The sequence below is a fragment of the Grammomys surdaster genome, unplaced genomic scaffold, assembly GCF_004785775.1.
Source record: "Grammomys surdaster isolate TR1022 unplaced genomic scaffold, NIH_TR_1.0 128, whole genome shotgun sequence".
Taxonomy (NCBI): domain Eukaryota; kingdom Metazoa; phylum Chordata; class Mammalia; order Rodentia; family Muridae; genus Grammomys; species Grammomys surdaster.
In genome coordinates this window covers 2,469,362-2,492,644 of record NW_021604586.1, presented here as the reverse complement: position 1 = coordinate 2,492,644, position 23,283 = coordinate 2,469,362, and the positions used below count along the sequence as shown (strand labels likewise).

Below are 23,283 nucleotides of genomic sequence, written 5' to 3'. Positions count from 1 at the left end.
CGAAGGAAGAGGCAAGTTGCTGCGCCTCTCATGACTGCCAACAGCTCAGTTTTGGCAATGTTTTTTTTTTTTTTTGGAAGATGCAAAACCAGAGACAGCTGCTGCAACTTCCATTAAGTTGAAGTTAAGGAAATACTGTTGTAAGAGCTTTACACCTGCTAAAGATCTCACTATGGTCGCCATGTGTGAAATTTCATTACGGAAACTGTCAATTGCCGGTGACGCCTGAGTTAGAGCAAGTTTCATGTTCATACGTGCAGAGGAACAATGCCATCTCCAAGGAGGAGGAAAAGGGAAGCAGACCTTGCCCACTGGAGTAACTTCTAGAAGTATTTCGAGGCCTGTTGGATCTTGACCCTGCCCCACTGTGGTAGTCACAAGCCACAGGTGACCACTGGACACCTATAATGTAGCTGACCCCAAACTGAGACATTGTTGGGTAAGTTACCATCAACTTGACATACAACAGAGTCACTCAGCTAGAAGGAACCTCAGCTGAGGAATTGTCTCCATCAGGACAGCCTGTGGATAAGTCTGTGAGAGACTGTCTTGACTGATGATGGATATGTAAGTGGGAGGGTCCTACCCACTGTGGGCTGTGCCACCATTGGGCAGGCGATCCTAGCTTAGCAAGCTGCGAGGACCAAGCTAGTAAGCAACGTTCTTCTATGGCTCCTCCCCTGTTTGAGTTCCTGTCTTGGCTTCTCTCAGTGATGGGACTGTGATCCGGATATGTAAGACAGATAAATCTTTTCCTCTCCAAGTTGCTTTGGGTCATGGTGTTTAATAAGCCACACAGAGAATATAAACTATGACAAAATTAATTTTATAGCAACTATGCATTGAACTGACAAGTGTTTTATATATGGTGCTAAATATAAGTGGGTGCTGTTGTAATTAATTTCACCAGTTTCTTTTCACTTTTGCAAACTTGGCTACCCCAGAATATAAAATGCACGATTCTTTCCAAGGCCTCACTCTTGTCCTTGGGATCTCTTGATTTCCATTATTCACAACAAACAAAAATGAAGCCCGGGCTATACGGTTGTAAAGCACTTCTTCCCAAATGTGGCACGGCCATTGCCATTTTGAAAACAGAACAGCTAAAATGATTCTCCCCAAGAGACTCTTATAAGATGGGGCCCGCCAACTTGAATGTGTGTGTGTGTGTGTCTCTGTGTGTATGTGTGTGTGTCTGTATATGTGTGTGTGTGTGTGTCTGTATGTGTGTGGGGGGGATGGCAGAAAGAGTTACATGCTTCATCCAATAACACACTAGGAGCCTCAGGGTCCATGAGGTCTCTCAACTGAGAGGGTAGCAAGTGATTACCATCGTTTAGAAGGGAGAAGCTCTTCTTGTTTGCCACATGCTTCTGTAAGTAGCCCCAAGTATTCTCACTGGCTCCCCAAGCCAGACTTGGGTGGAATCTGTGAGTGACCCATGTGAGGTTGATACTCATTTGTCCATAACTTCCCCAGAAGTCACTTCCATGTTTTGGGATATGAAAGTACATGATGCTCTCTGGGGCAAGGTCTAACTTAGATAAAACTAGACTTAGTATCTATAAGCAGAGACTATCATCTCCAGGAAGAGAGGCCTGACTGGGGTGCTCATCTGTCCAGACCAACTGTCTGCCTCTCACACTGGCCTGAATCTTTGGCTTCAAAGCAAAGCTGCCATGTTTGAGCCCTTACCAGACGGCAAGTACCATGTTAAGCTCAGTCAGAACATGATCTGGGTTAGTCTCCCTGGCAGCCTCATGATGCATGGTCAGCTAAATTTGTAGGAAGTAAGTAGCTACGCTTGAGATCTACACAGGGATGGGCTGAGTCAGGATCTGAATATAAATGTAATCGTCCTCTGATCTATCTCCTGGCAAGCTCCTTGCTCATTCCTGACCCTTAGACCGTCCTGCTGGGCTACACAGCAGCAGTTCTCAACCTGTGGGTCACAACCCCTTTTGGATGTGGGGGAGTAGTATAATAGATATCCTATATATCAGACATATACATGACAATTTATAACGGTAGCAAAATTACAGTTATGATGTAGCAACAGAGTGATTTTATGGTGGGGGGAGCATGTCACCGTGTCACCACAACCCGAGGAACTGTGCTAAAAGTTCACAGCATTAGGAAGGTTGAGGACCACTGCTGTAGAGATTTTGTTTGGCTTCCATTTTTCTAAGCTTAGCTCTCCACAAAGTATAAAAGGCTTCTCTCATCTGAGCTGAAATTACGAGCACTGAGTCCTTAGAACGTAATATCCTCAGGGACAGCCAGCCCATGATGGTAGAGGAGGGGAATTAGTTCACACAGCCCAGCCCCCTGTCCTTCAAGACGGCTGCAAGGTGTGTGTGATCTGCCGCCCACCTGGATTCACTCTAGTTGTGTGCCACTGGTGGTGGGTATCTGGCTTGATAATTCACTTTTCACTCATCACTTTCTCTCTTTGGTCGATGTCCCCAACCCCATCTCTCTTTATCTGGGACCAGCCCCTAATCTCCCAAAGATCTGCACTCAAAACTTCGACTCAGCACTTGTTCTTAAAGAAACTGAACTCTGCTGAAACCAGACCTTGAATTCTTAACCAGAGTACATCAGCATCGGAAAAATAAAGGAATTTTCTTTCCCACCAGCTACCTCCAAACAATATACAAAAGGCCAGTCACTAAGGAGTGTGTGTGGGTGGGGGGTGGGCACTTTGAATGCCAGCCTTCTGGGAATCACTGAACCCCAAGGAAAAGGAGCAAGAATCAATCTCAGGAGGTTGGTGGTGTGGTCAGACAGAGCCACTTCAGAGGAGCTAGGGTGGAGAAGTCACCACCCTGTCTGACATCATCTTTCTCAGCTCAGAGTAGGCGGGAGGACACTGTAGTTCAGTGTGTGTACAGATCTGCCTCTAAGTGTCCCTGTGTCCAGAGACCAGGCTTTTGTTTGATGCCTTCTGAAGCCATCATCAAGCTGACATCCTAAGTGGCACATCTGCAGAATGCAGAGTTGGAGCTCAGAATAATTTGCCGGTATTGTTGCGAGCAGAAAATCTATAACCCGCTCATGCTAATTCAGTTAAACAGAAATGGGCAAAGGTCGCACCTTCTGCCTGAGATTATACGTTAACCTTCTAATTGGCTAATTCTGCCCTCAAATCCCAGACCAGTCAACCAGTCACCCCAGACATATTGAGGAAGGCACAATTTCCCTGGGGACACTGAGCTAATCATCCAGGAGGTGGGGAGACTCTAGTTAAGTCAAGGAACAGTAATTCCTGCCTGAGTCTCTGAGTTTTCTACGCTCAGATCCTCCTCTGGTTCCTTGACAGTGTCTGTTCAATATACTTCTAGAATTCTAAAAGAAAAATCAACCTTTCCAGGGGCTGACTCCCAGGAAGAGCTGGAGCAGTGGGAGGCCGATTTCGTCACTGTGGATTTTGGGGGTCAGTGTATCTACCAGTCAAAAATTAAATAGCTTGTGTCCTACGTCCTACTCAGGGTTTCTACTGCTGCAATGAAACACCATGACCAAAAAAACAACTTGAGGAGGAAAGGGTTTATTTGGCTTACACTTCCACGTCACTGTTCATCATCAAAGGAAGTCAAGACTGCAACTCAAACAGGGCCAGAACCTGGAGGCAGGAGCTGATGCAGAGGCCATGGAGGGTGCTGCTTACTGGCTTGCTCCCCATGGCTCTCTCAGTTTGCCTTTTTATAGAACCCAGAACCACTTCCAAGGATGGCCACATTCACAATGGGCTGGGCCCTCTCCCATCAATCACTAAGAAAATGCCCTCCAGGCTTGTTTACAACCCAACCCTATGGAGGTATTTTCTCAGTTGAGGCTCACTCCATTCCAGTGACCCTAGCTTATGTCAAGTGGACATAAAACCAGCCGGCAGGGCTTGTGAAATAAAATAAGAGACCCTATATGCATAGGGGATGACTTAGCAAGGTCAAAGTGTCACATCAGGTATTCCTATTTGTAAGTCCTGGATTCATTAGACTCCGTTGCACATGGCCCAGTGTATTAGTTTTGTTGTTGTTTCTGTTGCTGTGACAAGACACTAAGTAACCAAAAGAAATATGGAGGAAGAAATGGTTTCTTTGACTTATGGGTCACAGTCCCTCATTTAGGGGAGTCAACACAGGAACTGAGAGCAGGAACTGAAGCAGAGACCATGAAGGAATGCAGCTTTCTCAAAGAGCTCAGGACCACCTGTCCATGGGTAGCACTGTCAATTGGGCTGGGTACCCCCACATCAAGCATTAATCAAGAAAATACCTCACAGACATGCCCACAGGACAATCCGATGAAGGCAATTCCCCAGCTGAGGGGTTCTTCTCCCAGACAACTCTAGTTTGTGCCAAATTAACAAACACTAACCAGGCCAGCCAGGGATTTGTAGGGAACCGTTACAGTCTAGCATTTCAGAGTGTGGTCACAGGGGCCATTTTCCTTCTTCAAATTTGGTTGGCCTTTTGCTGGTGATATTGGAAGGATGTGGAGATGCCCCGTGCCTCTGTTTTCTCATCTAGGAAACGTGAGAAGTGAGATGTGTGTGGATCCAGTAGGATGATTCATAGAATGTAGTCAGGCAAGCACTGCCCAGGCAAGGTGGTCGATGGATGTTAACTATCAAAGTAGTATGGTCCAGAAAAGGAGAAAGGCATCAGCAAACCCTCACTTAAATAATCAACAAACTAAAATGAAAATCTAAGTTGAAAGGAAGGCATGACATCCTTTGGGAATATTTCAAAGCTAGGCAGAGGAGGGTCTAACCTCATCTAGGGACCTCAAGCAAATCCATCCCCTGAGAAGGAATGTTCCACCTTGAACTTGCACCTAAAATGAGGTTGAGTAAATGGGGAGGAAGGGACACTTTTCCTTTTGTCACCATGTATATGTGGGGTCTGTGTGTGCATGCATGCATGTTTGCGTGTGTATGGACACATGTGTGTTGCCTGTGTATGCACACATGTGTGTCCTCTGTGCCTGTGAGGGCCAGGGGTTGATGTTAAGTATCTTCTTCATTTTCTCTCAAGCGATGAAGCTGAGTCTCACTTGGGTCCAGAGCTTACAATAACTAGTCTCACTAGCGAGTTTGCTCCCGGGACCCCATGCCTGCCTTCTGGATGCTGGGATTACAGCTGACTGCAGCACCCATCCGTGTTTTCTGTGCATCCTGGGATCTGAACTGAGGTCTCCACTCTTGAGCAGAATATGCCTCACCTGCTGAGACCCCTCCCCACCCCAGGACTTCTTTAATCCAATACACTCTGCTTTCAAAGGAATCATTTCATGTCTCTCTATTAGTGCTGTGGTATACCTTGAAATCACAAAAGTGAACTTACCAAAGAATCCAGATTAATGCCACCTCCCAAAGCTGAATTTCTCACCGCTCAGAGATGAAAGAATGTTCTAGTGACTGCCTGACTTCTCAGAACCCGAACCTGTATATCTGCGGGTGACCTTGTCATGGACCCCCAGCCTCCAACTGCAGGCTGATTAAGTGTGGGGCAGGTCGTGGACCGCCATCACTTAATGTTGCAAGAATTAACACCTGGCCTTCCTCCCAAGCTAGCTCAGCCTTTCTCCAACATGAATCAAAGTCACTGGCAAGAAGATCCTACCTGGACAGACCGTTTCCCCACACCCTCTGGAGCTTTGCCAAGCAGAACCTGCAAGCACTCCAAATATATCTTTACGACCACGGCAATAACGGTCTTCTGATGTGGTTCACGTGCTCATTTATGCATTAGTGCCCGCTGCGCATAAACAATAGGTGCAGATGCATCGCTGTGAGCATGGCAACCATCGAGTTTTATAATCACCAAAGGATGTCCATTATTTGAAAATTACCATCAGCCTGCTCTGGAAGCAGATTCATGTCCTAGAAAGACAATAACCATGGGTTTGTTTGTGCTACACCACTCAGTACAAATCCAGTTCTATCTCCGGAGTCCACTGGGCGAGCCACCTGTGCCTCAGTTTGCCCAGATGGAGAATAGGACGAATGAGGGTCTGTTGCTGTTATTCTGAAGACTAAGTGAGGAGATTTTCGCAGAGAGGAGAGATAACGCACCAATTGCTCACACGTCTCCATTGTTACCCTTGCATATCATATTTAAATGAATGCATTGATAATTCACTGCTGTGCCCAGAGCAGTCAGGGACAGATGCCATTAAAATACCACTTGTTGCTACTTTTGTATTCAAGTATCCCTTCAGGTGGCATTGGCTCAGACCTCTGTCCTCCCTTCAAGAGTCCCTGCCCTGAACTCATCTACCAGCACCAAGAGTAAGGTCATGAGGTCATCAGGTTATTAGCTCATCAGGTCACGAGGTCATCAGATCATCCACTTCATACCCGGCTTTCCTTTTGGCTTCCTTTTTCCAGACAGCACAAATATTAACATTCTCTCTTTAGAAAGGGGTGGGTATGTTTATCCTGGCAGGTACTGTTTGGGGAGCCTAGTCAGCTCTGAAGCTTCCTTCCAGAGAAAGAAATTCATTCTCTCTGCGTCTCCGTCTTTCTGTCTGTCCGTCCGTCTGTCTGTCTGTCCGCCTGCCCCCCTCCTCTGTCCTTGCTGTATGTGTGATGGTCCATCTTAACTGTTAATTGGATGAGATTTAAAATCACTATGGAAAATATCTGGACCCATCTATGAGGGATAATCTAGATTAGACTGAGGTAGGAGAAACCCCCTAAATATAGGTGGGGGCTCTTCCACTGGCTGGGGTCCCCCATCAAAGAAGGGAAAGAAGAGAAAGCAAATTGAGAACCAATGTTCACCTCTCTGGGCTTCCTGACTCCAGATACAACATGATCAGACACCATACACTCCTGAGGCCATGGATTCCCCGCTGTTAATGGACTATATCCTCAAAAATATGAGCCAAAATGCATGCTTCTCCTCTATATTATATTCTGTCCTAGCAAAACAAGAAGCTTAGGTAGCTGTCAACCGGCAGCATATGGGGTCTGCAGATGTGACTAGCGAAGACTGAATAGAGTGTGTGTTATAAAGGATAATCCTTATGTCACACAGAGAGGACTTCTCAGGGCTGTCCCTATAGTACCATGTCACTATGCCTGGCTCCTATCCTCTGGCTCCCTGGTTCTCTCCCGGACATCCAAGCATCTGAGTTGCCCAATTGAGCTCTAGACTTAAGACACTGACTCTGGAGTCAAGGACCCTCCATGCTGTGAGCCTGCAGACACATATCATAAAGGTGCACGCGCCTTGAGCTGTTGGCTACATTTTAAGATTTCTGGCCAGAAATCATGGCTCCCACAAGGAGCATGGAAGGATTGTCACCACTGAAGTGCCCCCATAGGATCTCTTTGTCTATCCATAAAAAAACAGAGGAAGAAGTCCATATCATCAGCATGGTCCAATAGAAAGGAAACTGAGTCAAGTTCACAGGCAGGACACAGGCATCCATCGGAGGTGGCTAGCAAACAGCAGCCATATCACCATGGGCTAGTTCTCTGAGGTCCATGGGTATCTAACCAGAGCCGGCCTGGCTGGCTGCACAGTGCGCAGGCACAGAGTCTGGACAGAGACCTTTCATGTCCCAGGTTCTGCAGACATGTTCCAGTAGCCAGTGCGACGGAATCAGTTTATCACATTGCCTCCTAAGCAGCATAAATACAAGAAACTGACTGCCACAAACAATAATCTCACAGGCCGTGAACAGCCTCGGATCTCATCTTCCCTTAAAGCCAGTTCTCCGATGTTATCGTTCCAGACAAAGCTGTTTATGTCTCTCAGCACTGTTTTTCTAGTAGTGACTAACCCAGTGTTTGCTATTAGCCTGGTGCTTTCTCCTTGCCACAAAAGACCTCTGGTTTGTTCTCATCAGACTGGCTTTCCTGCAACCAGTTTGGAGGGGCTTAGCCTAGTGGGGAAAGAGAGCCTGCTATCTCTATTTGAAGGATGCAAAAAAAAAAAAAAAAAGTAAAGCGCTGTATTTTGATTGAGTCTTTATCCTGCCAAACACCAAAAGCCCAGAGTCTGGGAAGGATTTTTAAAAAGCTCACTATCCACTGACAGCCTAAGAAGACAGCATTCCCAAGACGCTCATACACACACTCACACGCGCCCGGACACCTAAGCTTCCATTATTGACACTCTGCTGGAGTCTAACTTCCCCAAAAAACGTTCTTGGTGTTTTAAAGCTGCAGGAATACTAGGAGCTGCCATCTTCCTGGCTGTTAAGGCAACAGATATTTAGAGATGACGCTGGGGTTCCTGTGGAGATGAGCCAGAGTGTGCTTCTTTTCCCTGGTGGGTTCTGTGGCTATTTACGCGCACAATTTGAAACCGACACCTGGACCTCATTTCTAATTGAATGTAACTGGACAGATTTTTTTTTTAAGTTTTAAGTCAACGGGAGTTGACTGTTTAAGTTTGGAAAAAGAATGAGGCCAGGGGCTGAACTAATAAGTCTGCATTCTGGCCATGTGGCCATTTCTGTGGCTTTTAAGAAATGACTTCACAGGATTGTCTGTCCATACTGTCTTTGGGAGATGTAAGGTAGTACTTGTGGTACCCAGAAGCCGATGAAACAATATGCGGGTAATAGGGAAACACTAGCGACCGCCTAAAATGTCATCATCCTGGTACCTATGCCCGGAGAATATGTTGGGTTACACCAGGAGGAGTCCAGGTTGAAAAGCAACTGGCTTTAAAAGTAAAGTGCTTATCTGGGTAGATGAGGAAGCATCAGAACAAACTCAAGGATCTTTGAAAACACAAGAGTTAAATCAGTAGACGTGATTACGGAAGTGAAGGCAGAGGGATGACGTGTAAGAGGAACTGGAGCCATCTTGACGTTGGGAAGCACATGAGACTGGAAGGAAAGCAACAGGAGAGGATTCTCCCCAGAAGGCCTCCAGAGGGGTTGCTACCCAACACCAGCAATGATTATCCTAAGTGCCTCGCTCCTGAGCGCTAAAGGGCAGGGTGATCTGCTCTTGTGAGTGAGTTCACTGTCTCATGTGATACCTCTGGGCTATTTTTTTTCCTCATGAGACAGGGTCTCTTGCAGCCCAGCTCAACCTCAAACTCACTATGGAGTCAAGAGTGACCTAAACTTATGATCCCCCTGCCTCTACCTCCTGAGGGCTGCAATGCCCAGTTCTATGTGGTTGCACAAAGATACAGTACCAGACTCTTTGAATTTATTTATTTATTTATTTATTTATTTATTTATTTATTTAGGATTGAGACTAAGGACCCTGCATGCTATGTAATTTCTCTACTCTTGTTTTATATTTAGTCCTTAGTCAAATTTTTTTTTTAAATTATTATGTGCAAGTTTCCTGGGTCAGATGCTAGAGACTGAGAAAGAGACCAAGCCTTTAGTAAACGTATCATCTGGGAGAAAAGGAAAGACATACATAATTAATATAATGTAATAAACGGTTTCACTTTGTAGGGAATTAACAGGTAGTTGAAGGTAAAGGTATTTGAGCTAGTCCCAGTCTTGCCACTTAGTTGCTGTATATTCAACACCTCTCTCTGTGCCTCAGTTTCTCCTCTTGCATGGTAAACTAATGAATCTAGCTATTTAGTTCTTGAGGTCCTCTGATAAAAAGGTTCAGGACAGAAGACAGCTTCCTGATCACGCTCCATGAGACAACGGCCGTTCACTTGTATTATTTTATTCTCTTGTAGCACATACAAGGAGGGACAGAAATGAAGGAGAAGAAATAACGCACTTCTTAGGTGACAGAAAGAGACTTGGACCACAACACCGATAAGGCCGTGTTGGGGAAAAAAAAATGATTGGAAATTTTTCAAGTGGCAAACTAGGAGGAAGAACGTTCCGTGTCAGAGGTTTGGTAGATGTAAATACCACACTGCCAGTTCAAGAGATGGGGACCGAGCCAGTGGGAATAACAAGCTACGGGTTGTTTTCAAGATTATTTGAAGGTGTTTTGTTGTCTCAAAATGGGATTGAATTGATGAGGCTTGTCTGCCTCAAAACCAGCCAGAAGCAATTCGGTCAAATCAGTTTTTTGTCTAAAGAGAATTAACTCTTTCTGTTTAAGGCTCCAGGATTAATCAAGCAACCTCCAAAGGAAAACCCAACAGGGAAATAAGCATCCACAAAAGAATATGCCTTAGTACATTTGAAGAAAAAACTAGGAACTGTACCTGCCTGGTGTTAGTGCTTGGCGGCTTCTGTGTCTATCCTGGAATTTGGGGCACTAAATCAATTGTACCATTTGTCAAATAAAACCTGCATCCCCAGGGTCCCCTGGTGAGGTCTTGGGTGATTCCCCAGTAAACACAAAGTTTAACTGACAGTTAATGAGTTCAGGGGAACATTTCAGAATCTCTCCCCTCTGCCTTCTGCTCTTGGGAAGGGGCATAGCTAAAATTCAAGGGCAAGCAGAAGTTGGATAAGGTGCGTCACTCTCTAGAGCTAGTCCTCCACTCATGGGGAAGGACTCTTGCCTTTCTCCAGAGAGAGAATTCTGGGTTAAGATCCAAGGTTCCCATGGATGGAAGCCTGCCTGACGCCAGTAGTGCTCAGTAGGAACCAGGAATCCGTGTTACTCTGATTTTCTTCCCCTCTCCTACCTTCCCCTCCTGCCCTTTCACCTCTGACTCCTGGATCACCTCCCAGAGAAATCCCTATATCTAATCCTCATGTCGGACTTAAAATGTATATCTATGCTGTGGCAACACTGATTAGAAACCACCTCATTGTCATCCAGTCACAAGGTCTGCAGTGTGTCCACAGGCTTCCGTCATGCGGGACAACCTGTTTCCTACTCCTTCCCAGATCAGCCACTGACATCCACGGTTCAAGGCTTCCCTCTTCTCTCTTTGAAGCCATCAGGAGAACGTCTCCATCATTTCTGGTTTTCTTTCTTTCTCTCTCTGTCAACACATTGGCTTTCTGCGTCACAGTGCTACCTGGCTTCCCGATAAAGATTGCTGTGATTGATCTTACTTCCCCGGGTCATGCTGATGGTACCCGTACATTCTACGAATTAGGATGTGAAGATGCATAGCAGTGGCTGTAGGTTAGCCTACTATTCATGAAATGCTTATGTGAGGAAAGGCAAAGTTCGATAAAGAGGTCTGTACAGGTTTGAACTGTCCATGATGGTACGTATCGGCAACTCAACAATATCTATAATCACCAAGAGATGAACCTTTGGGTATGCCTGTGCCAAGCATACAAACTTTATCTTTCTGTCTCTGTCTCTCTGTCTGTCTGTCTGTCTCTCTCTCTCTCCCCCTTCCTATTCCCCATTTCTCCTCTCTCCCCTCCCCATCTCTCTCCTCCCCTCTTCTCTGCTCCTTGATTGTGGGTGATGTCATGTGACTAGATGTTTCAGGGGTTCCTCCACCATGAGGACTTGTACGCTGTGAGGCAAAACACACCCTCTCTCTCTTAAGTCGGTTTGTCAGCTATTTCATCACAACAAGACAATTAAGAAGAAGTCCTTCCAATCCCTCCCTCTCCCGACACTGTTTACTGATGAGGTCAGGGGAATCTACAGCAGACCTCGATGTTGTGAAAAGCCACAAACTCAGACCCAGTGTTGTGTCAATTTAACAACTAGACTCTGACCTTTCCTAGCTTAAAAATAATTATCGTTCCTCCTTGGCCTTGCTGTGAAGTGGAACATTTTATTCTAACTGTGTGACGCGTCACACTTTCTTCTCTGCCAGACGTTAGAGAAGATGTCAGATCTGTCAACACATGGGCAGGTTTTTATTAATTATCTTTCAGAGGCAAAGTCCTTTCGGTGATTTATTTTCTCCACACAAGGAAAATTCATCTATTGAACTAAATGTCTGTCTTGTTAAATTGTTGTTTTATTTCTCTCGCAGAAAGTTCTCACTCAAGAAAGTTCCGGAAAAGAAAGAAAGAGACCAGGCCAAAAATGGCACTGAAGGCAAAGAGATCTATTTAGTTCCAGCAAGTCACAACTCTTCCCTCCAAGATGGAGGGAAAAGTCTCCATTTCTTTCTTTGGATGTAACTGCATCCTGTTACATGCCAATTGTTCCAATTCTGACAGATTCATTCATCGATATAACATTCACTGGATTCCTGCTCTGTATCAGTGCTAAATAGAAATCAGTAAGACATGGTCCACAACTCTGAGGAACATGTGTTGTAATAGGAACGGCTGACACTTACATAGTTACTTCTGTTACTGTGGGAGAGGTGCCAGGGTGTGGGAAGAAGGTGGTTATGAAGAATTTTTAAATTTAATTTAAATTTATATTAATTTAAAAATTAAATTAATTTAAATGTTAAAAATTTTAAATATTTACATTTAATACTAAATAAACATTAAATAAAATGTAAAATAGATTTAAATATTAAATAAGGTGTAAATATTTAAATAAAATGGAGAGAAGAAGATAGGTATAGAAGCCACACCAATATGACTTATTTCACTCATGAGTCCTTCTGTTTTTTAAAAAAAGATACCTACTAGAAAGGACCAGGCACAGCCTCTTCAGAGAAATGACTGGGTACCAACCAGAAGGAATCAGACATCTTAAAATGGAACGATTACTAAACAATTCCTGGGGTTCTCTATCAACTTTGTTTAAAGTAAGCAGTTTTTTTTTTACAAAGATAAGAAGTAATGCATTTCCAATTCCATATGACTTTGCCTCTGAAAGATGATTAATAACAACCTGCCCATGGGTTGACAGATCTGACATCCTGTCTGATCCTTTCCATTTGCAAAGATAAGAAGCGATACATTTCCTGAAGCCAGGTCTGGTGGCCTGGAACTTGATCTGTAGACCAGACTGGCACACAGATTTGTCTGCCTCTGCCTCCCAAGTGTTGGGATTAAAGGCGTGTGCTAGCCTGTCATTGCACCTGTGCAGGAGGCTGAGCCATTAAGTTTATAATTTCAAGGCCAGCTTGAGAATCTTAGCAAAATTCTCTCTCAGGAACAAAGAAAGAAAGAGAGAAAGAGAAAAAGAGAGAAAGAAAGAAAGAAAGAAATGAAGGAAGGAAGGAAGAAAAGAAGGAAAGAAGAGTGAATGAGGGGAGAGAGAGAAAGAGAGAGCAAAGTGATAGAGTGACTGCTTAGCATGTGTGAAGCCCTAGGTTCAAGCTCTAATACCACAGCACACTTAAATTCATGCATTAATTAGATATCTGCATCTTTTTCCTGATTCATATTTGGAAAACGGCAACCCAGATTTCAATATAATATTTAACTAAAATGTAAATCAGACTCAGCACTCTAGAGAGCAGTAGATGAAGTCTCCAGCACAGAGCTGCCCAGGGGAATCCTGGTAATTGTTTAAATCAACTCTCCAAGAAAGAAATGCCTCTGCTTGTGTGCCTGCCCATTTCCATGGTGTAAAGTCTATCACTGTGGCCGATTTCAAGCTACTGATGTAAAGCCACTGAACCCTGGTGTCTTAGTTGGGGTTTCTATTGCTGTGAAGAAACACCACGACCAAAAAGCAAGTTGGGGAGGAAAGGGTTTACTTGACTTATACTTCCAGATCATAGTCCATCATTGGAGGAAGTCAAGACAGGAACTCAAACAGGGCAGGATCCTAGAGGCAGGAGCTGATGTAGAGGCCATGGAGGGGTGCTGCTCACTGGCTTGCTTCCCATGGCTTGCTCAGCCTGCTTTCTTATAGAACCCAGGACCACCAGCCCAGGGATGGCACCACCCATAGTGGGCTGGGCCCTCCCCCACTGATGACTAATTGAGAAAATGCCCTACAGCTGGATCTCATGGAAGCATTTCCTCCACCGAGACTCCTTCCTCTCTGAAGACTCTAGCTTGTGTCACGTTGACACACAAAACCAGCAAGTACAACAGGTTTGGGAAGAGATGGATACCATTGGCTGCCTAAACAAGCTTCTTCAATAGAACTAGGTGTGCAGGAACTTACTAATTCTGAACTGTCTAAGGCAGCTTTTGGAGGGTCTTTAAGTCAGAACCACAAAGCTGCCTGCTACCCCACAGTGAGATCCTGTAATAGAAAACTGGATTACACTAATATGAGTTTAAAACAGCCTGGAAAACCCATCTACTAATGGGGAAAACGAGATGCTGCAGTCAGGCATTTCGAGTCAGAGAAATGCCATGAATTCTTGATTCGGGACCGCGTGTTATTTAAATATTGCTTTTGATGTATTACCTAGAGTCTTAGCTCAAATGATCAGAGATAATCCTGCCTTCTGACATAATTAGGGAGCTGCCGCTGTGCTAAGCTGAGGATAATCAATTTGACCTTGAAAGTTTGTCTGCAGTGCCTTCCTGGTGTTCTAAACATGGTAGACACAGCCATGCTGTCCTCTTCCAGTTCAATATGAGCTACGGACTGTGCTCCAAGGTCCTACCCCCACTAAGAGAGAAGTTACAGACTAGTGGCCAGAGGGACCCCAAGGACCACAATATCTGCTAGGTGGCCTTTATTTTGTCAGCAACCCGATAACATTGAAATATCAAGTGTTTCCTTTAAAGTGATTGAAATTTAGGCAGCGCTGAAGTTAGAAACAGAGAGCAAGAGTCACCGTGCGATTCCTGGTGGAAAGAGCCCCATCATCAGGTGATCACAGTCCATGTGTCCCCAGAAACAAGAGCCAGGTGCTTTGGGTGTGACCCCGGCTTGCCTTAGGCTCCACATAAAAGAGAGCTGAGGTATGTATCTGTGACTCTGCATAGATTTTTCTTGCACCCAACTCTGTCTATCCACTTATGACCCTTCCTAGCTTCTGTGGGTATCTGGGTTTTCACTGTTGTCTCTTAATACTCCTAGGATAAGCGTGTTCCCTGAGGGCTGGGGAGCAGGCTCCCTCATTAAAGTGCTTGCCTTGCAAGCAGGAAGACTTGAGTTCTATATTCCAAACACAACGCGCACACACACACACACACACACACACATGGGTGGTAGCACACACTTGTAAACTCCAGCACTGGGGAGCTAGAGGCAGGCAGATCCTTGGAGTTCATTGGCCAATCAGCCTAAGCCTACTTGGTGAGCTCTGGACCAGTGAGAGACACTGACTCAAAAACATGGTGGACAATATCTGAGGAATAGTAGCATGGTTGTCCCCTGGCCTGCACAAGCATGGGTACCTATACACACTCACGTCAAGAGTCTGCCTTCAATGGGATTCTGAGAACTTTTCATGTTACAGTAAGCCCACAACCACCCTCTACCTAAGCCTTCTCCATCCACACTGAATTTCTTCCAGCTCCTAGGAATCCTGTATCCACTTCCCTGATAGCCATTACTCTTATCAAAGCCTAAAGCCCTTCCTGATTAACCGACCTGTTCAAGGGCACAGATGTGTTATGGTGATGAAACCAGCCCTCGGTTCATACCAGTGTCAAATTCTCCTTCATCTTCTTAACCCCATCTCCCACTAAAAACAAACAAACGCTGGATATCTGAATATAAGCCACTAAGTCATGAACACTCCTTTTATCAGACGACAAGGTGCTCTGCCTGCAATCTGGTCTCTTCCCCGACAAGCAAACTTCAGGCAGGTTCTGAGCTGACAAAATTAAAAAGGCCTGAGCTGGAATAGTTTACAAAGAACTTTTGAAACTTATTATTATCGTGTCTGCTTCCCGCCAGAGGTTCAATTACCTGAAATTTCATGACTCAGTCGTCTGGATATTTCCAACCCGAACTAGATTCACACAATATTTCAAAGCTTCAGCTAATCCCACCACTTTCAAAGTAAGTCTGATTCTTCATAGGGGAAAATAGCATCTCTTTCCCACAGTAAAAGCTAGAGGAGAAGGGCTCATCTTCAAAAATTACACAGTGCAAAATGCATTAACACGAAGGGCCTTCCCACTAGACTCTCTCTAGGAAGCCAAACGTCAGTTTGACAGACTTTTCTCAAGGGCAAGTGGGGTCCGAGAGAGAGATTGAGAGAGAGAGAGAGAGAGAGAGAGAGAGAGAGAGAGAGATCATGGTAGACAATGTTTTTGCTGAGTGGCCACCAAAGCTGTCACCATGTGTAAGGTGCTGAGACTGGAATGAAAGCTTTGAGAAGGAACAGGGAGGAAGATGGAGAGAGTCCTAGGGTAGTCAGTGGTCTGGAGTGCCTCAAGTCCCTCACCTCAGGAATCCTGTCAGTGTTGGGTGGCCCAGTCCCTAGCAGGATATTTAAAATGTACTCTAGCTGAGCTGAGGAGAGGAGTTGGATACTTGTCCACACCACCTTCATAGGCCATCTCTACAGACCCCCTTACCTCACCCTCACACAAGACACCGGTGATTCAGCAGCGTCTGTATCCCCACTCAAGGTCACCTGGGCTCTCGTGATTGACAGTTCAGATGACCTAATTCACAATCCTGCTCCTCCTCCTCTGGGCTCACCCATAACGCTCACAGTTCTTGAAAGAAACTCAGGGAACCTTTGTTTATCTGCTCGACCCCCACCTCCCATCCGTCATCTATTTTAAGACTTTAATCCATTTTTATCACGAGATGCTTCAGTAGAGCTCTTCCAGGCTCCGCCTCTTAATCTTGATAGTGAATTTGAGCTTGTGTTAGGAGAAAGACAATGAAGACTTGGCAACAGGTTCTTCGAGGGTGATAGATGTCCCTTTAAAGAAAGGGACCGCATATCCAGTCACTGAATAACTCCGTTCTAAAAATGAAAGTCACACCTGGGGAACCGGAAGGCTGGGTTATGAAAATGCAAATGAGGATGTCGTTATTGGCTGAGCTGAATTCTCCTCATCCTGTTACAAAGAAGGATGAGGAGGGAGGGCCCTCCTAAGCCAGGCTAGGGATATTGCAGCAGAACGCAGCGACAGGCATTTGACGCCTTATAATGGTGTGTGCATTCAGAGGCAGCAGACTATCCCAGCTGATATAATGTCTATTACCCTGAATGCATTTGTATTCCTTTGAGAATAAAGATTTCGTTAGACTTGGCTTCCTTTCTCATTGATGTTCCTCAGAGTGGGCTACATTCAATACTCTGCTCTGTGAGATAATTTCAGGTGGTATCCTCAGAAACATTTCTTTTGAAATCACGGTTGTGCCTTATTTTAATGCTCACCCCCTATTTATAGCCAGCAATATTGACTTTCTATTTGTGCTGCTGGAAAACTTCCTCTCTGGATGTAGTTGCGCAACATAATAATCCTACTGAAATAGAAGCTAGTAATGACTAAAGAGAAAGCAATCGTAGCTTTCAAAACAATGTAGAAAATTTAAGTTGGGGAAACCTTGACTGAATAGCTTCTCAAGGAAGGTTTGCACACCGGCAAGTTCATCTATATGAAGACAGATTCAGTGGGAATCCCAAGACAGTATAGTGTAACTGTATTTGAGATCAATGACTCAAAAAGTTTGGTCTCTGAGAATCCACCCTTCCATATTCCCTGGGGGGCTGTGATGGTATTGACTGCCAACTTGACAGGACCTAGAATCATCTTGGGGAAAAAGCTCTGGGCATGATTCTGAGGGACTGTCTTCACTGAGTTCATTAATGTGACGGACAGCATTCTAGAGAGCGAAGCCCAGAACTGCATCAAAAGGAGAAAGCTCTCAAATAGGAACATGCATCTCCATGCTTCCTGACTGTGGATGCCACACGGCTAGCTGCCTCACCTTCCTGCCACCACGGTGGACTATACTCTCACCCTTTGAGCCCCAATAAACCTTTCTCTCCTCAAGTTGCTTGGTTGTATATTTTACCTCAGCAGTGAAGAAAGTAACGTTTACAGATGTTTCTGGAAATGCTGGTCCTGGGACTCAGAAATTCTGGCTCTGGAGTCCAGAGAGGAAGGACTCAAGTCCTCAGACTCTACCACATGAGGAGAGTCCCTCACTACCGGTCATCCAAGTCATAAATCCCTGCAGAAGAAGCATCTTTTGGAAGCAAAGCCCATACTAGTCAATCTATTCACCGAGGACAAGAGCCCTTCAACCATTTTACTGAGGACACATGACACATGCTGGGAGCTAATTATGGAAAAGCTGATGCCCTGGGCAACTGCAGCAAATGATGTTTGCCTCCACAAGGAGTCTTAAGGGCCCGAAGCTGTGATCTCCTGCAGTGCATGTAGGGAAGATTTCCTAGGGAGACCAAGACATGTATTCATTTTATTGTCATAGACTGATGGGACCCGATGAAACCCTGGGCAAGAATTAAAAGCCCTCAGTGTGTGGCATGCTTACCCCTACAGGATGGATTCCGGCCTCCTCCTGTGTGTGAGGCTGCAAAAACTTCCATCTGAGGACAGAAATGAAGGACAGAGCCCAGGTGGTAGACAGAGACTGTCCTTAGACATGTAGGCGGCTGGGGCTGTACACATCAATTGTCATGTGCAGGGCTTAATGCACAGCAGCAGAAATGGAAGGCAGGTAAGATCAGCGGGGTGGCCGTCGTCATCTCTGCACTCATGGGGAACAGTGCAGGGTTCATGATCATAGGGAGCACATCAAGCTAAACTCAAGGGTGGTGATGACCTCATCTGCGGCTTCGAACGAAATACCTGCCTCTAAATTTGGGTTCGGTGGTGAGTTTAAGTCCAGGTATGGTGTGACCTTGAAAAGATGAAACGGGATTTTTGTAGAGCTCTTTCTTGGTGAATATTCAAAAGGACCACGAATCGCTCAAAATTCCACAAAGCTGCTGCCATCCAGTACGGCAGCCTGAAGTCACATGTGTCTGTGGGACACTGAAGACGTAATGAGTCCCACTTGACAGTGCTGGTGGGTGAGTACCTAATGCACATCACAATACAAAGAGTTGACATGGAAATAGCTCAAGATATTTCATCCCTATCTTTTAATTGTTACTGATGTGCATGTATGCATCTGTGAACACATATGTGTATATAAATCCCTAAGGGGCCCAAAAGGAGGATTTGGGTGCCCTGGAGCTAGACCTACAAACTTTTGTAAGCCACCTAACATAGATGCTAGGAACTAAATGGGAATTCTCAATAAGTGCTCTTAACCTAAGGGCCATCAGTCACCCCAGCTCCATTCCTAACTTCCATTTACAGCAGGTTGAAACTACATTGCATTATAGAGACACTGGGCTCAAGGATGTGTGTTATAATTACCATCACCCGTTTCTTTTTTATATCTTTGTATGTGACTACCAGAAAGTTTATTTTTTTTTAACTTTTCTGATATGTAGAACTTTGGTTACTTATCCAGAAAGGCATCCATAAACATTTTCTTGATGAGGAAAAATTTGTGGAAATTTTGTAGCCCCTTAGAAAGTACTTGAAACGCAACCATCTAAGCCTATTCTTAGCTTATGTGATGAACGACAGTGACCAGAAGGACCTGGGCTGTGGATCTGCTTGCAGACCCTGCTCTAGGACACAGAATGCTGCTCAAATCATTCAATGTAGACAAAAGGATTGTTTCTCCAGAGTCAACTGGATGACCACTTTTTCTTTCTGTTTGTCTGAGATAGCATCTCACATGGCCCAGACCAGCCTCAGAGTCATTACATAGCCAAGAATGACCTTGCACAGTCTGAGGTGCTATGATGACAGGCCTGTGCCACCATGGCCATCTGTGTGGAGGTGAGGCTGGGGGTCAGGGTACTAGGGATAGAACTCAAATTCTCCATCCATGCTGCTAAGCACTCTATTGGTTGAGCGACATTCCAGGCCCTGTGTGAGGAAACTTTTCTCAGGTGGGTGACAACTAAGGAAATGAAGACTCAGGCCCAGAGCTGCTCAACTGTTCAGAGGGCAGATAGGACAAATGACAAGATGTATGTGAATTCCAAGCTCATGCTTCTAATGGCCTCTTGCCTCCTCTTCCCTTATGACCATGTGACTATGTCAGCTATCCCTAGCAGCATGCTTGGCCTCAGCTGGTTTCTGGCTAAATGGAGAAAGAAAAGAAACACGCAATAGTCTTTAATGGAGCTCCGGTGATTTTAAGAATCATTTTTTTGCTGCTTCTGTTGTCAAAGCGATGAAGGACTGGATGTAGCTTGGTTGTTTAATACAGCCCCCAGTGCTTAGCATGAACAAGGACCTGACTTTTAAATTCATATGAAAGCTATGTTCAGCCAATCAAATGAGAAGACACAGTCATCCCAGGGCCCAACAACAAGCAGTGGCCAAGCAAGCGGAGTAGCAAGAGTTAATCTTCTAATGCAGAGACTGATGAACACAGGAAATAGAAAACAATTGCATCCTATCTTCTGAATTCAGGCAAGCTGGCTAACACCGAGCTGAGAGAATTATTATTTATTAAAACTGAGATAGTCATGGGCCAGCGACTAATCCTGATTGGGTTCAGAAACAATTCCCCACCCATGGAGCAAGTAATACATTTTTTTTCCAGGAAGGTGTTTTGTTAAATACAAAATGCCAATCACATTATTATGCGTCCCCTGGGGGGTTCCCATGTAGGATCTTTTCACACTGTAATCTTATCAACCCTGAAGAGGCCTTCACCATGACTGCCCATTCTCTCTCTAAAACAGCTGCTGCATGGTGGGCTTGCATCATTCTGAGACTTCCTCTGAGAACCTGGCTCAGGTACCCCTGAGGCTTCTACGCAATGGGTTGGAGACAGATGTCACCTTGGGGTAGGCACTAGTTAATATCGACCTCTTCTCCAGACACAGATAAGAACAAAGAGGGACAGGGTGGAGTCTGGCTATCTCCAGTGCCTACATAAGCAGCACAGACTCCACGAGCGGCTTATGGAGAGTCAGAAGAAAGACACTGGGAACATTTTCTCCAAACTAGCAATGTGCTGGCCAAACAAGTCCACGGGGATCAGAGCAACCCAGCAAGAGACCACTGGCTTCTTAGGTTAGATTTAGACTTTGTTGTCCAGCAAACCTCCCATTGAATTCTTATTCCAACTATATCTCATCTATAATCTTCCAAAGAGGCAACTTCTTTTCTGGGGTCTGAAGTTTGGTGGCACCCACGTAAAGGACAGTATTTATGGTTTTGCAGTGGTGCTGTATACATTATAGACCATGAACACTACTCTGCTTGGTGCACGGGAAGGGTGTGACATATAACTATCTATGTTTTGATATTTATTACATAGGGGAAGTTTGGGGCCAGGGGACTGGTCCCTGATATCAGTTCTCCCTCTGACTACCATCTGAGACTGTTGTCTCAATAAACCTATCTATTTGAGGAATCAAAAGGTGAGGAAGGGGATTTGTGACACGTCTTGGTCATGTATGATCTTTGCTAGTCCAACATCAGCATCCTCTCCAACCTCGCCTCCCCAGCATCTGCAGCCACACAGTTGGAGTTGTCTGAATTGGAATCTGCCTGTCATCCATGCTGCAGGCAGGTCTGTATAGGACTGCAGCGGTTGGTCCTCAGTAGAACTGCTGAGGTTCATTTTCTTCCTATCCATTTATTTCAGAACATAAAGCTATTTGTACAATGTCAGCAGATGCAGATGCATGAGCTACGGTGATATGGAAATGACACAGACACAATTTCAGGATTGTTCCCGTGTTGTGTCTTGTCTTGTTTTCTTTGCGGTAGGAATACTTAAGAGAGAATAAGGTGTATTTTTCACGGTGGGGACTGCACACAATTCATAATGTAATTATAACTGTGGATGGTGTGCGGCTCTCATAGCTATAAGTACACTTAATAGACTACATTTTCTGGTCTTTTTTTTTTTCAATCGTGTTGATAAGCATTGCAAAGTAGAAGGAAGAGGAGGGAGAAAGGGATGAAAATGACTATGTTTCAGTGGTCGCAAATGTCTTTTTTCTCTACGTGGATATTGCCATGCGTTCACTAGAGTAAGAAAAGAAAGCTGTAGATTTTGAAACATGTATTTTCAAACTGGTCTCAGGCTTATAATTAATGGATAACATTCTGTCACTTATATAGAATTAAAATAAACAGTGGTTTAATGAGATTTCACTCGGCCACTCGCAAGCACTCAATCAAATCTTATTTTCAGTGTGTGAAAAATGTCTCCTTGACTCTTAATGCACTTAGGGTCAACGGTAACATCTTCATACATAAAAGATTCTGGTCCACTTTAAAGGGAGAGGTAATTATAAGACGAGGGTCGCCGAGAAGGTCTAGGATTTGTGTAACTTCTATTCTAATTAATTTATCATATGTGAGATTTTGCTTTGGCTTCCAAGTGTTGATCTTTTCTAGCTATTACATTTCGAGTGATAATGAGTTTTAGCCCTTGGAAAGGCCATCCCTGATATAATTTCACTGTTGACTGGGGGGGGCCATGAGCAGAGAGGTTCCTGTATGTACCCACATCTTGAAAAGTCATCCTGCAGCCCTGAGTCTTCTTTGCCCTTCGATGCTATTGAAAATAACAAAACAAGGCACCAAAGGACTGGGGGACTTGGACAGAAGGTGAAAACTTCATTTAATCGTAAGGAAGGTTACCTTGGCAGTGGTAGCTCAATGACGTGTCATGGCAATCAACAGGAATATTTCTATCTGAGAATGTGGGCTTTTTTTTTCCCTCCTTCTGTTTTCTAAACAAAAAGCCTTGAATGCTGTGGCTGTTCTGTCTAATATTTGCTGCAGGGTTAGCTTTGCTCTGGACAGTGTGGTCCTCAGTCATGGTCCTTGTCTTAGCGTCTGTTTTTTCAGGAGACCTTTGAGTTCTTGGTCCCCTTGAGTCCTTCTGATATACTTTTCACTCCTTGAAAGATTTTGTTATTGCAGAAAAACTGCAGTTATTCATAATTACACCATTTTCCAGGACCTTCCCACCTCTGCTACTTAAAAAAAAAAAATCAAAGACCTATATAATTGTCAAATGGTAGCCTTTTAGATAAACCACAAAGCTGAATTGGTAGAATTCTATCTCAAAGAAACTTAGTGTCGACCTAGCTCGGGATGAATGTGTGATTTCAGTTGCTATTTCTAAAATTTTGAAACTCTGCACATCACAAGCCTTGACTGCAAAGCCCCTGGAGGAAGCCTTGGTCTATGTACCAATCATCACCTGGGCTCCTGGCCTCACGCAGCCTCCTATTCGTATTCTGAATGTGAATGTAGGCTGGGGCCAGAGAATCTGTCTTTCCGACATGTTCTTAGGTCCACCGACTAGAGGTTGAAAGACAGAGCCCTGGATGGTAGTGGAGAACAAACAGGAACCAGGTCACAAAACGTGGCTCCACAACAATTCCCAGGAAGATCGTCTAAGCATCTTCTATAAACCCTGCTGATGGCAGCACCAGAGACCATTCTCTATGAAGGATCTGAGTGAAACAGTGTTGCTGGTGCTAGCTCCTTCTACATCCTGTCACCAGAAAAGCCTGGGGTTCAGAGAAGAGTCAGCCTACC

The 23,283-nt window shown here is 44.7% G+C and overlaps 1 protein-coding gene across 1 annotated transcript in view; it reads right to left on the bottom strand.

Annotated features, from left to right (window-relative positions):
* The window catches only part of Cdh13 (cadherin 13), a 1,006,804-nt gene that overhangs the window by 784,940 nt on the left and 198,581 nt on the right, over window positions 1-23,283 (bottom strand). The window lies entirely within an intron of this gene.